This window comes from Seriola aureovittata, chromosome 13, assembly GCF_021018895.1.
Source record: "Seriola aureovittata isolate HTS-2021-v1 ecotype China chromosome 13, ASM2101889v1, whole genome shotgun sequence".
Lineage (NCBI taxonomy): Eukaryota > Metazoa > Chordata > Actinopteri > Carangiformes > Carangidae > Seriola > Seriola aureovittata.
The window spans coordinates 881175-894484 of NC_079376.1; the positions used below are offsets into that span (position 1 = coordinate 881175).

At 40.8% G+C, this 13310-nt stretch overlaps 1 protein-coding gene across 1 annotated transcript in view; it reads right to left on the reverse strand.

Annotated features, from left to right (window-relative positions):
- Nucleotides 1-8990, reverse strand: part of akap6 (A kinase (PRKA) anchor protein 6) — a 188931-nt gene extending 179941 nt beyond the window's left edge. The window contains exon 1 of the mRNA XM_056392722.1: nt 8748-8990. The gene's annotated coding sequence lies outside the window, so the exon portion shown is untranslated. The remainder of the gene's footprint in view (nt 1-8747) is intronic.
- Nucleotides 8991-13310: the final 4320 nt, after the last annotated feature.

Below are 13310 nucleotides of genomic sequence, written 5' to 3' on the forward strand. Positions count from 1 at the left end.
AGTACCACGGATGAAATATGAAATACAACAGGGGAAAGAAAGGGGGGGGGGGGGGGGTGTCACAGGGAGCTGTTAAACTGCAGATTTGGAAAATTAGCACCAAAGATTACACTTTCAATAATTAGTCATTTCTTCTGGAGGCAATCAACATGTTCTAACACTCAGTCAAATGGTCTGTGCGCTCATCTATCTCTGGATTTGGATATTAATAGTGTCTTCCTCCTGTGATGATGGTGAAGTCAGCTCCTACAGGACAACAGCCCTTCTTCCTGAGAATTCATTCTGAACATATTTAAATGACCTTGAACAAATGTTTTCTAATTCATATTTAAATACTTTCAAACTACACGTGTTGTTGGTCTCACAGCAGTTAGCAGGGAGGGGTCAGAGCTCCGCTGTGGGTCACAACCATCTTAACAAGGACAGGAAGCTTCTCTCAGCATCTCGGTGTCTGCAGCTCAGAGCTGGAGGGCCTGCTGCCTTTAGTCAGATGACTGTGACTGTGACTGTGACTCTGTGTGTGTGTGTGTGTGTGTGTGTGTGTGTGTGTGTGTGTGTGTGTGTGTGTGTGTGTGTGTGTGTGTTTTCCAGATAGTGGTCTCTCAGCCTCACAAACTGGCCGACTGAACCAACTTGGATGCAAAAGTTTAGCTGGGTGTAAAAATGTTGTTAAAAATGAATTTCCAAATCGACGTTACAAAGTGAATGAATCACGTCATAATTATAAAATAAACCACTTTAGATTGAGCTGGAATTACATATAAACATCTCTACAGAGCGACACAGAGAAGGGTGTTATGGGTAATCCTAACTCACACCTCCCACATCATATATGCCTGCACATTAGGCTGATAATCAATAATAATGAATATCTCAATATTTCCTGCCATATGCAATATTTTTCATATCAAACAAAAAATTACAATAATACAATATATAATAATAATGACAATAAAATAGAGAAACAACTGAAACATACAATACTATCACATCGTTTATCAGTATTTGGCCTGGATCGTATCGAGATATTAAATGGTGGATGTTGCCCAAGCTTACTGCAGGTAAAATCACAGCAAAACAAAACCTATAAACTTTATTTATATACTGTATGAAAGCAAAATATTTCTGCCTATGTGCAGCCCAGAGAAGCTCCAGACTTTAGAGAAGCAGACCTCTACTTTTCACATATAATTATGATGAAGTGTCAATTTTACAGTTGGGTTAGAAAAACGTGGCCGTAGAGTCTGTGACGGCCCTCACAACATTTCTGAGAGGTAGTCTGGGTTTCCTGCTGTTTCCTGCCTCGCAGTCACAGTGTGTTTCTGTGCTGCTGTGGTCAGAGACAGAAGCCCAGGACTGAGCGTTCACTGCCACACCCCGAGGTCTGAGCAGATGTTATCGACACAGAGATGGAAGGAGGAGAGGAAGAGGAGGGTGGAGGAGGAGGATGGAGGAGAGATGGCGAGCTGGAAGAAGAGCTGCTACTAGGAGAGAAAATAGTAAAAAAAAAGACAGAGGATATGAGGAGAGGAGAGGAGGATGAGAAAGGAGGCGAGAGGAGGAAAAGAGGGAACACAAACAAAGGGAGGAGGAGGAGGAGAGGGGAAGAAGCAAGGTGAAAAAAAGAGGATGTTAGGAGACAAGAGGAAAGGATGGAGAGAGGACAGTCAGGAGGAAGGTGAAGGAGAGAGATTATGAAGAGGGTAGAAAAGAGGACAATAAAGAAGGAACAGGAGAAGAAATCAAAACACTGCATGTGTGGTTTTAGTCTTTCAGTCTGGGAGAAGCAAAAACCTCACGTACAACCACAGCGCTCTGTCACAGGTTTGAAACAGTAACTGAAACGTGGTCCATTAAGACGACACGTTAACCAGCAGTCACTCAAAGCTGCTGCTAAAATCCTGATTTTATAACCACGATAAAAAAAGACTGAGCGGATGAATTCAGACGTTTTTACTGTAAAATGATCAGAGACAAAGTCAGGAGCAGTAGCTGAGGTTTGTTGCTAGGTGCTTTTTTGAAAAGCAGGGAAACTCCAACACTCTTCCGGCCAACCGACGGTGTAACCTTATCACTCATTCAGTCACTCAGTCAGCAACACTCACGTTTACAGGCCCTACTGTTGCAGTCCAGTCACAAAGGAGGTTCAAGAAAACAAACACTGCAGCAGAAAATAAGATGATTTCTCAGCATCTCTCCCAGTTCTGCACTCAGACGTTTTAATGTCAAATTATGTGCATGGGTTTTAAAAATGTTTGTACCTGTGCTTTTCTTGTAGAGATGATCCAAATCGACCAGTTCACACTCAATCAACAGTCCCAGTTCTCACTAATGCCTGACGTAGTAAAATGTTTAAGTGGCGTTTCTCACTGCTCAAGGTGAGAAATTGGTGTAGACGGTACGATCAACACAGTCTGTGTGACGGAGTATTACAGGTAAATATGAAACAGAATCAAATCAGCAGTTGGTTGAGTCTCAATTAATGTTTTCAAATTGTTTCACCTGCTGCAAAATTTGAGAGAAATGTGAGACGAACACAGATGCAACGGGCCACCATCCCCCCCATTTTCAAGTGAGACAAATTACCCATCCTGTGTGTGTGTGTGTGTGTGTGTGTGTGTGTGTGTGTGTGTGTGTGTGTGTGTGGTAACAGCAATCTGTAGTCTCCAGAGAGGCTGGATACCCCTGAACCCTAACCCTCATCATGCAGTACCCATTCCACACACACACTATGGGTGATTTGTTTAGTTTAAGCATGGGGGGGGGCTCTCACGCACGCACGCACACACACACACGCACGCATGCACACACACACACACACACACACACACACACACAGCTGACTGAGTTCCCAGCACTATTGTGTGCAGGAGGAGGTTGGGGCCCCTCTGGTCTCTTGTTGAATCAGGGGTCTCTCTCTCTCTGAGCGTTCACACTGAGAGCTTCATTATCACGTCACACCGGGTTTGAACGGTGTGAGCAAATAACATCATGTATTCCTGTTGGACATGTGTCTCTATTTGTGGTAAAAGGACAAACTGTTAACATGAAAGCCTCTGTGAACAGGCCTCGCCACATATCCAATTCAAAATGCTAAATAAAAGTCCTTAGATACGGTTAAAAGAGAAAACAAAAATTTTAAATTAAGTCAGCCTGGTGGTGTGTGTTTGTGTGTGTTTGTGTGTGTTTGTGTGTGTGTGTGTTTCTTTTTATATTTGCTGTTTTGTAAAGTTGTGCTTCCTGCTATTTCTTGGATTTTTTTAAAGGGAGTTAAAATCCATTTTAAAAAAAGAAAGTAGTTCTATACATTTGCAGAACTTGAAGTATATGTGATTGTTTCCAGGACCTCAAGAAAAATAGAAAACAAGCATTAAGTTACCAGGTTTTGGTAAAAGGGAATTTAAGGATTAGCAATGATTAGAGCTGATTCAATTAATAAAGGATATAATTTTTTTTTCTCTATTAAATTTAAGAAAGCACAATTCATTAGCCAAAGACTAACGGTGTATGTGTAATAAAACTTCCCTTATGTGCCTAAAAGGTGAAAAAAGACTGAGATAGTTCAAAGACAAGAAACAGCAAAAGACTGAAGATCTCCTACAAACTATTTCGGATATAATCAAATTAAAATTAAAACTTCTTGCTTTTGAGAATTCGTTTGCTGATGTTTGGCTTCACGGTCGTGATCACACATTTCACTCCCAGCAGAAGTGATAGTTGTAGTATTTACACTGGCAGCACAGTAGTCGTACTGTCAGACCCAGCTTCAACTATTCCTCCCTGGCACTGGAGCAAGTACATTCAATTTAATTTAATTTCATTGTTTTGATTTAAAGCATTTTAAATTGATTATTGTTGCCAGACTAATTAGATAATACTGTTTTTATCCATAATAAAGGAATCAACATTACACTCCCACTTTCTCCACTTTTAGAAGTTTTTACTATTAGTGTCTGTGCTGAAAAAACAGGATGATGTGATGACATGGTGAACCTTACTGTACTGTAACCCCCCCCCCCCCCCCGCTGTATCATCCTCTCTCCTCACTGTATTCTGTATTATCCCCTGTTGTGGATGCAGGGCGGCGGCTCTGCAGGGAGAAACTGTGCAGACACGGAGGCGGCCGACCGGCAGGCGTGCAGCTCAAACATGTCAGAGGTTAAAGAATGAGTTCTGGTTTCTGACATGTGTTAGCAGCTGTACACTGCACACCAGCTAACACTACACTTCTGTCCCTGCGAGCACAGAACCCTTTAATTCCTGCATCACCAAGAGAAACCCAAAGGAATGAGTATAGGTCAAGATCAACAAAATCACAACAGAATGTGACAGGAGGCACGTCAGGGTGTTTTCCAGCTGCCCAGAAAACACAAGAAATACAAGACTTTGCTCCAGAGGAGAAACTTTAATACATACAGGCGGCAAATCAAGGAAAAACCTGGTTCAAGACTTACAAACACACTTTATGTTGGGTTTTACTTTAATTTCATTCACCAGGTCAGAACATTATTTACAGAATCTAAATAAGGCTCCAGAGGTTCTAAGGTAGTTCTAAGGGTTGTTTAAAAGGCTTAACGGATCATTGAAGAGGTTCAGGTTTTAGTAGTCAATAAGAAAGTTCTACAGGTCCTTTACGAGGTTCTAGGGGTTGTTTAGAAGGCTGAAGTGGTGATTGAGGTGCTATGGATGGTTTTTAGTAGTCATTAAGAAGGTTCTAGGCTCCATTCGGAGCAGGTGGTGGTTACTGGGGCGTTTCTAGAGGTAGTTTGGAGTTTGCGTATTCTCCAGAGGGTTTCCTGTGTAGGATTTTAGGGGTCCTCCGGGTGGTTAAACACCTATAGGAGATTTTACTGTGATGTGTGTCGTGGTAGAACATCACATTACTAACACGCTTTGTTGTTTTTCCTTTCATTTGTCCCCATCTGGATTTCGTGACAGGCTGGTAAAATATCTGGATGTAAATGGCAAATAAAAGAAAAATTTAACAAAATTTTAATTTTCTAAAGATTATTTTTATATAATAGTTGTGTTTTTTTATGTATTCTGTCTAAACACTTCCAGATGTGTTAATTGAGTACTTTGCAAATGAACTTGACCTAAATTGACTTCAGTAAACACAAACGGCTCCTGGCTAATTACAGATGATCCTCGGGGAGCCTGTCCCTCTGTGCTGGGAGATCCAGTACAACTCTCACTCATTAGTCATCTCTAATATGTGACTCTGTTAGTATAGGGAGGCAATAAGGAATAAATATAGGAGGTTGCAGATCGCTGCAAAGGTCAGGAGCAAAAGGTCGGAGGGTGGCCGGAGGCAAGTTAGTGAGAAAGTTTAGTTTTATGGCTCCTTTCTGAGAAACAGCTTTGAGGATAACAGTTTAAGTTTCAGAGGAGAACAGCTGAAGACTAACACCCGCTTCTTCTAACAAAGTGACATAAGTGAATGTGGAGTGAGTCTCCTCTATTAACGCCAATCACCCTGTCCTGATTGAAACTGCGTGTCAACAAACACAGCCAGCGACATCTCACTCTGCCGAAAGCACGGGCGACTCCTCTGAGTGTTCTCGGCCTAAACATCCCACCTGTTTCACTGGCTGAAATTACACCTGGTCAGCATTCAGCTCGGTTACTGAAACAACATGGAGGAGGTCGTCTCCTCAGAGCAGAGGCATCCTGTCTGAATCACAGCAGCCATCCTCCGAAGAGATCTCAAAGAAGGAAACGACAACAAGGAAAATCACCAGAGAAGGAAAATGAGAAAAAGAAGAATTTTAAAGACATTCACTCATTAGTATTATTGTTGTGGTATCAAATCCTCGTGGAGGCTGTGTTTGTGAAATGCCCAATGCACCAAGACGGAAGAAAAAATAGTCTGTTACTGCACCGAACAATGGCAGAAACTCATTTACTGTAAGTTCAAAACTTGACAGAAAGCACCAGTATTACACTGCATCTAATCTTTGTTTAGAAATACTGAAGAAAGAAATCCTGTATGGGGAGAATCATCGTGTCCACTAAACCAGCAACACATCACTGAATGGCCAGTACACACTCTGACCAGCGAGATCAAGTGTGATCCAAGTTTAGATGTAAAAGAAAGCTGCACAGGAAGTTTTCTTCCGTCTTTGTCTCTGTATGGATCGAATCCCTTAAAGTATCTGTAACAGGAGAAGCTTAAACCCACTTTAACCTTCCACGCCTTTCCATCGACATCTACTCTTCTCTGCTTCTCTGCAGCCACTCACCCCAGTTTATAGTTACATCATATCCTGTAGCGTGGAAAATACAGACAGAGATCTAAGCTGCTCCTCATGATCAACATGAATATGATATCAATATATCTCCCATTAAAAACCCTCCTTCCCTACTTCCTTATTTCATTCCCTACGTTCTCTTTTACGTTGCACGTTGGAAGCTAATTTTTTTTCCCTGCTGCCATCTTAACAATCAGCCAAAAAAAAATGGAGGAAGCCATCTGGGAAACCTCCTTTTAGGAAGCTTTGTCTGAACAAACACAACACAGTGACCCATTCAATGCCACATCACAACAGTTATTACACTGACTTTGTACACAAACCCTGCTCCACCCAGTCTCATCAACAATAGACACGGCTGATGAAAAGGAACATTTTCCTCTTAGACAAACACTGAGAAAAATCAAAGCTGTAAAAGCTTTAAAAGAAGAGCCTGTTTTTACAGCCTGTACATGCCCAGACGCTTCATTTTTTTTCACTAATTTCTGACATTTCTCTTCTCTTAGTTGTCATATTCAATTTAATATCTGCAAACAAATAAACGCCTTTTTATTATGATTAGCTTTTAAACCGAAGCTGTGAAAGAGCCATTTCACCTGCAAGCTGTCCTAAATCTGTCCCTCATGCCATCCACTTATTTCCTCATTTCCTTCCTTTACTACCTCTAGGTTATTAAGAAATAAGCAGAGAGGTAAGACAAACAGGAGGCATCTCTTCACTCTGAAAAAGGCAATATATGAAACAAGATCAGAAGTATCATTTAAAACTAAACTTGTCACTGTTTTCTTATTGATCTGAACGAACGAAGCTCAAATCAGGTCGGAAATACTCACTAGTAAAAAAGCAACGACAGAAACTAGGATTTCCTAGTTTAATGCCACTTGAGTTGTAGTTTTGTCCATCATTTTTGCCAGTAATAAAAAAACATTAACTCACAGAGTTATTCGCTGAGATCTGGGAACATGTGAGATCACTCATAAGACGTTTGACAGGTTAAGAACAACTTATTTGGATGGCAAAACAAAGGTGATCGATAAGACGTTACCAAGCTGCTGTGTGCGCAGGTTTCCTTTGCAATGAGGGATTGTTATAGAAATTTTTTTTTTTTTTTAGAAATAACATTAACCTTTAGGGAAAGGTGACTCAGCAAACTAAATGGATAAACTAAAACTGAACGGGATGAGATGAGTCAGGATCTCACTGATCACATCATGACTTCAGGTTATGGTGATTAATAGTTATAATAGATTGATAGAGTTTTCACAAGTTGGGAAAAGTCAAGACAAATGGTTCAATCAGAGTCAAACTCAGTCTTTTTAGTGGTGCTCCCTGGTCATTATGCTTCAACCGTTATGAGAACATCCAACAGCGTCTTAAACCACCTCCACGCCTGTGTGACGTAGGAGCTGGGGGGGGGCTTCATCCGAGAATCCATGCCCATTACATAGCAAAACAATTTTATTTTAACAGCAGATGTTTTGGCATGTCACTGCAAGAAAAGCACAGGTGGGAGTTGTAACATTAAACTGAGTCGTCATCAACAGAATCTGGTTCACTCGTGCTTTTCCTGCGATGACGAGTCAAAATGTCTGATGTGGAAACACGGTCTGTTGGTCAGGTGTGTGGTGGTAAGGAAGGAGGCGAGGCCTGAACTTCCTTCTCGAGTGTACAAACAAGAACAACATCAACACTGTCTTTGAGGAAAGACTGTCTGAAAGTGTGTGCTCTTATCCCGATTTCAACAATGATTGCATGTCTCTATAACAGCAGACTTTTCACCCCACCTCCAAGTATGGCCGTTCAAAACAGCCGTAAACACTTTAACCTTTAAGACATGGTCGGACTTCACGCCCTAAACAAAATGAGTGTTGTTTTGCAAGATGTCACTCAGCCCCGTTTCCTCAAAGTCTGAACTCTGAATGACAACACAGCTGAGATCAGGTCAGAAACGCTTGCTGGTAAACACAGATCAGAAACCACCACTCCAGGAAGTAGGATTTCCCTCACAAGCAGGGAACAATATGAGGCTTTTAACCCAGTGAGAGAGACTCAAACCACTGGGAACCGGTAAGACAGCCCAGTACGAAGCAGGCTAGCAGACTGGGAATAGAGAGGAGAGGTGTTGGCCTCTTTCTGTATGCAGCAGGCAGAGCGAGCTCTTCTGCAGAGCAGGCCTCCATAACAAAAGCTCAGAGAGCGAGCGAGAGAGAGAGAGAGAGAGAGAGAGACTGGGAGTCACCTCCCTCTGCTTCTGTCTCTCTCTGTATCTTTTTCTCTCTCTCTTTCCTTGCATCATTCTGCGAGCATTAGCATCAGACCGCTCATTGAATCAGCATTCCATGAAGGATTAGGCTCAACACACACACACACTCATTAATATACATACATACACACACACACACACACACACACACACACACACACACACTCTTCCCTCTTTAGTAAAGCCAAAACAGAAGGGAGGTTGCACAGAGCAGCAGGTTCAGCAGTACATACCACATCTCTCTTCTTCTTCTTCTCCTTTAGTCCATGTCGTTCCCTTCTTTTCTTCCTGTTTTCTGTTGGCTGTTGGAGGATGCAGAGAGAGAGTGAGGGAGGGAGGTGCCTTTGATGTTGATGGTGGCAATCCCACTGCAGAGAGAGAGAGAGAGAGAGAGAGAGAGAGAGCGATGGTGCTAATAGAGAGGAGGCTAAAGCTAAACTAGCCACCAGCTCCCAGTATGGGATGATGGGATGGACGGATGGGAGGGATGATGGTGATGATGCGGCACCTTTCAGTATGGAAACAGAAGGAGAGAGAGAGAGAGAGAGAGAGAGAGAGAGGAGAGAGAGAGAGAGAGAGAGAGAGAGAGAGGGGTGCCCTGTTACCTTGGAAACTGAGATGATGTGATGGAGAGGGTGGAGTTGAGCTCTGATTGGCTGACAGGGTGTGGTGCTCCCCTTTCTGAGGGAGGAGGGGGAGGAGGGGGAGGATGACAGAGCAAAGGCTGGGATGTGAGAAGCAGCTGCTCTCTCTTTTTCTGTGCCAGAGGAGAAAACGCAGCACAGGGACGACAGGAGGCCATTAGCATCCCCGACTGGTGACTCCTGGAAGTGCAGAGGAAGACCAAATCCTGTAATGTACTGTATTCATAAGATCAGCTATTTACATACATGAATACACATGGTAAAATAAACTTGATTTAATGTAACATTATTCATTTTTTATTTAATCTTCTCTGTATAGGTCCCTTTAAAACACATAAAATCCAACAATAAAATACATGCAGAACACAAAACATTTTACAAACAGTAAATACACTAAAAGTGCCATAAAACAACAAGCACCAGCTCAATCATATCACTTACGTTTTAGCTTAGCAATAGTTTCCTCATAATTTATAATTGATGTGTAACTTTAAATTTACAAGAGGTTCCTGGAAAGAATGATGTAATAAGACAATACTGAATCAGCAGATTGTTTTTTTACTTTCCTGTGTTGATCCGTAAAGTAGCACACAATATCAATTAAAAATGATGATCATGATTAAAGTTAATATTGTACGATTAAAATTACCTACATTTTATAGGTTTTAGTTAAACCTTTATTTTCAACTACGGTAATCACGACTATAACTGCATCACTAACGATTCAAAACACACGCAAGCATTAAAAACTGACTTGTTGGAAAATCAAATAAATGATAAAAAATAATATATCGGATATAATATAAATATAAAATTACATTTCTATTGAAATGCAGGGCTAAATGTGAAGCAAATAGTTATAATATATTACACTTACTTTTTTGCCAATTATCACTGCTTCCATACACAATAAGATACAAGTGAGTAACGAAGTAAACAAAGAAAAAATGAATGAATTGGTGGATGAATAAATAATTAAGTCAGCTACACCAAATGTCATATAAGAACATTTCAAGTGGGGCAAAATTGAAAGATATCTGACATGTTTAAAAAAGCACAACTGCTTAATAAACTATTAATTCTTACTAACTTATTAGGTATTTTAAATCATTAATTCGGTACCAATTAGACTGTGGAGACTGTTGAATTGTGCACTTCCAATTTATTCAATAGTCGAGTTGTAAATCATTCATAAAATCTGTCATATCAGTTACATGACTAAACAAAAACCAAATCTTTCTTTTTTCCCTCCATAATAAAAGATCATTCCATGAGAAAATAAAAACAAATAATCATTCAGGTTTTCTGCTCCCCAGAGATAACAGACAAGGCTGTGTGTGTAAATGATAATAATAAATCCATTTATCGATTAGTCAGTCAACAGAAAATCCGAACCATGTAAACCATATTAATATATTCATATAACATACTATTAGTAGTAGCCTATGACTTGGTTGAATATTAGATTATACTATACTTGTTTAATGCAATATTAATCAGCAGTCATTGTCCATCCATTGCTTTCCATCTTGCATTAGTCCACAGTTGTAAATAAACCTTGACTGAGAGACTAGATAATGATGGTCTTGTGTTAAAATGATGTCCGCCATATTGTCTGGACTGGACCGTTCTTCATTTCGTGCATGCGCATAGGAGGTTTGTTCGCGCGCGAAGCAGTTATCTTTTTTGAGCTGCAGTTTGAAAACACCGCTGACTGTTGGATGTTTATCAACCCTAATGAAAAATAAATAGTTGTATTAAACTCTCATTTTTCTCAGATACAAAGTCCCTGAACACATAAACACAGACTGTATATGTCTGTGAATGAAGACAACCGGAAGTGGCAGGTAGAGACACAGTCAGTTGATGTGCTAGCTTGTCTCGCTAAGCTAGCTGTGCGGTGCGCACAGCTAGCTTAGCGAGACAAGCTAGCACATCAACGTAACGTTAAGGTTATTCACTACAAGTTTACCTGGTTGCTGTTCCCGCGATTCACTCCCATGTTGTTTCTTTCTTCTCTCCTCGTTACCAGAAGATTATAGTTCCCGCTTCATCCTCTCATCGTTGTAAACACTGACTCCTGCTTTGACACGACGGTTGGGGGGGGGGGGGGGGGGGGCGCCATTTTTGCGTAGTGACCACATATCTCCCATAGACTGTAAGTAAACATGGCCGCTCCGTCGTCACCATCTTGACAGTACCTGACTCCGCTGAACTCCCGCCTAATCTAAAAATGGGCAAAGAGGAGGAGCTTGTGTTGAGCCGAGACTTCGGTGCGTGTACCCTCATACACCTGTTACTTAAAGCGGCCACGCCCTCAATTCTCCATAAATATATATAACTTACCTGTTTACATTTTATTAAGGTTCAAACAGGTGTCATGGAGGAAGGAATCAGCTCTAGAGACCAAAACAGTTTTTGTAGTTGGACATTTTAACATGAAGTCAGTGGGGCCTGACTCACTGTTGGAGCCAGACTCTAGCGGTCGTTAGAGGAACTGCAGTGTTTGGTACTTCCGCGTTTGCCACATTTTTCATCCTTGGAAGTTGCCGCTTGATATTTCCATACCCGAGGTGGGCGGAGACCTGCCCCTACCCTGTCTCTGATTTACTTACGGTGATAATTTTACAGTTAACCAATCACCACTCGACATAAACCTAACGGGGTCGTAGCCAATCAGAGACAGGGTAAAGGCGGGTCATCAATCCAAGTCATCACACTTACAAGCCCTCTTGTAACACATTTCAAACGGTCTTGGCCCTCTGGTGGTCACAGGGGCCCAAAGCAGGTTTATAGGCAACAATCTTTTATTAATGATCATTTTATTCATTTCTTAAACAAAAATGCAAAAATTTGTTGTTCCTAGTTTCTCAAATAGGAAGATTTGATGCCTTTTTTTTGTCAAAAACTAACAATAAATGAAACTTGTGCAAACTTAAAATCCCTTAAGTTCTGGTTTATTCATGACTACATTAGCAACATCTGTTTAAAACCATAAATTATTGATTAAGAGTCTAACTCTCACATTCTCAAACTACTCTGCTTGACCAAGACCAGTGACCAGTGTGGATTGATCAGATTTGATTGACAGTGACCAAACAACCCACCAAGTGTCATCTGTTTCTGATCCGAACAGCTTGATCCAGACTGATTCATTGCACTGGTCAAAGTTGCTTCTTTCAAACCTGAGCAACAGAACCATCTGCTGACGAACCACAGCAAACCCGTCATACATATAAAAACAGAGTTGAAATAATGCAGCTGTTTAAAACTCACATGAAACCTTCTGCCTAGTTGATATTTCTGCCACTAGCAGCAGATGGACTGATGGACCTTTTTCACAACAGACAGTCTCTATATGAGCACAGGTGTATGCAAGGAGCACACCTGAATGGTGACTGAAAATGAATCATGTCTTCAGTGTTCTAGCTGTTTCAAGCATCATTGCAAAGCTATAAAGGTTTATGGTGATGTATGTATGCATTTTTTAGGGATAAAGATAACAAGCATTTTAATTATTGATTAATCTGCTCATTAATTTATAAAATTTCAGAAAATTCTTGCTCAATTTAGTTTGATACAAAACAGAGTTTGAGTTACTTAAGTAATAATACTAATAATAAATATAGTAGTTAGCGGCAAATATCCGGGTCCAAGCAGTTAAATACCATATGTAAGAATTGCTGTTGAAGTTTTGCAGCATTGAATGAACGTTGTGGACAGATGCAGCAGGTTGAACAGGTGTTACAGGACAAACAGCCTGAAGTTTAAGCTGCTGAAACACCTCATGTTCTCACTGAATTCCTGCACTTTTACATGTGGTCTTCATGATGCAGCTGCGTCATTTGGCCACAAGAGGCTGCTGTTGTCAGCAGCAGTTTGTTTCCTGTTGTTTCAACGTTAGATAGATTTGATTTTATTGTTTGTATAAATAGTTGGTCGAAGGGGAAGGGTTCTGTTTCTGTATCCTAGTGTTTGTTCTGTTGATTCAACATGAACGAAAAGCTGAAAATAAGAGATGTAATTATGTCAATGGCTGATTTTTAAAAACTAAATAACCACTGAACATTTTCTGGTCATAAACTTGTATTTCCTTGTATTCAGATCTGCTCTCAGTAGCTAACAGCCTCTGTAGCGTTGACACAAACACTG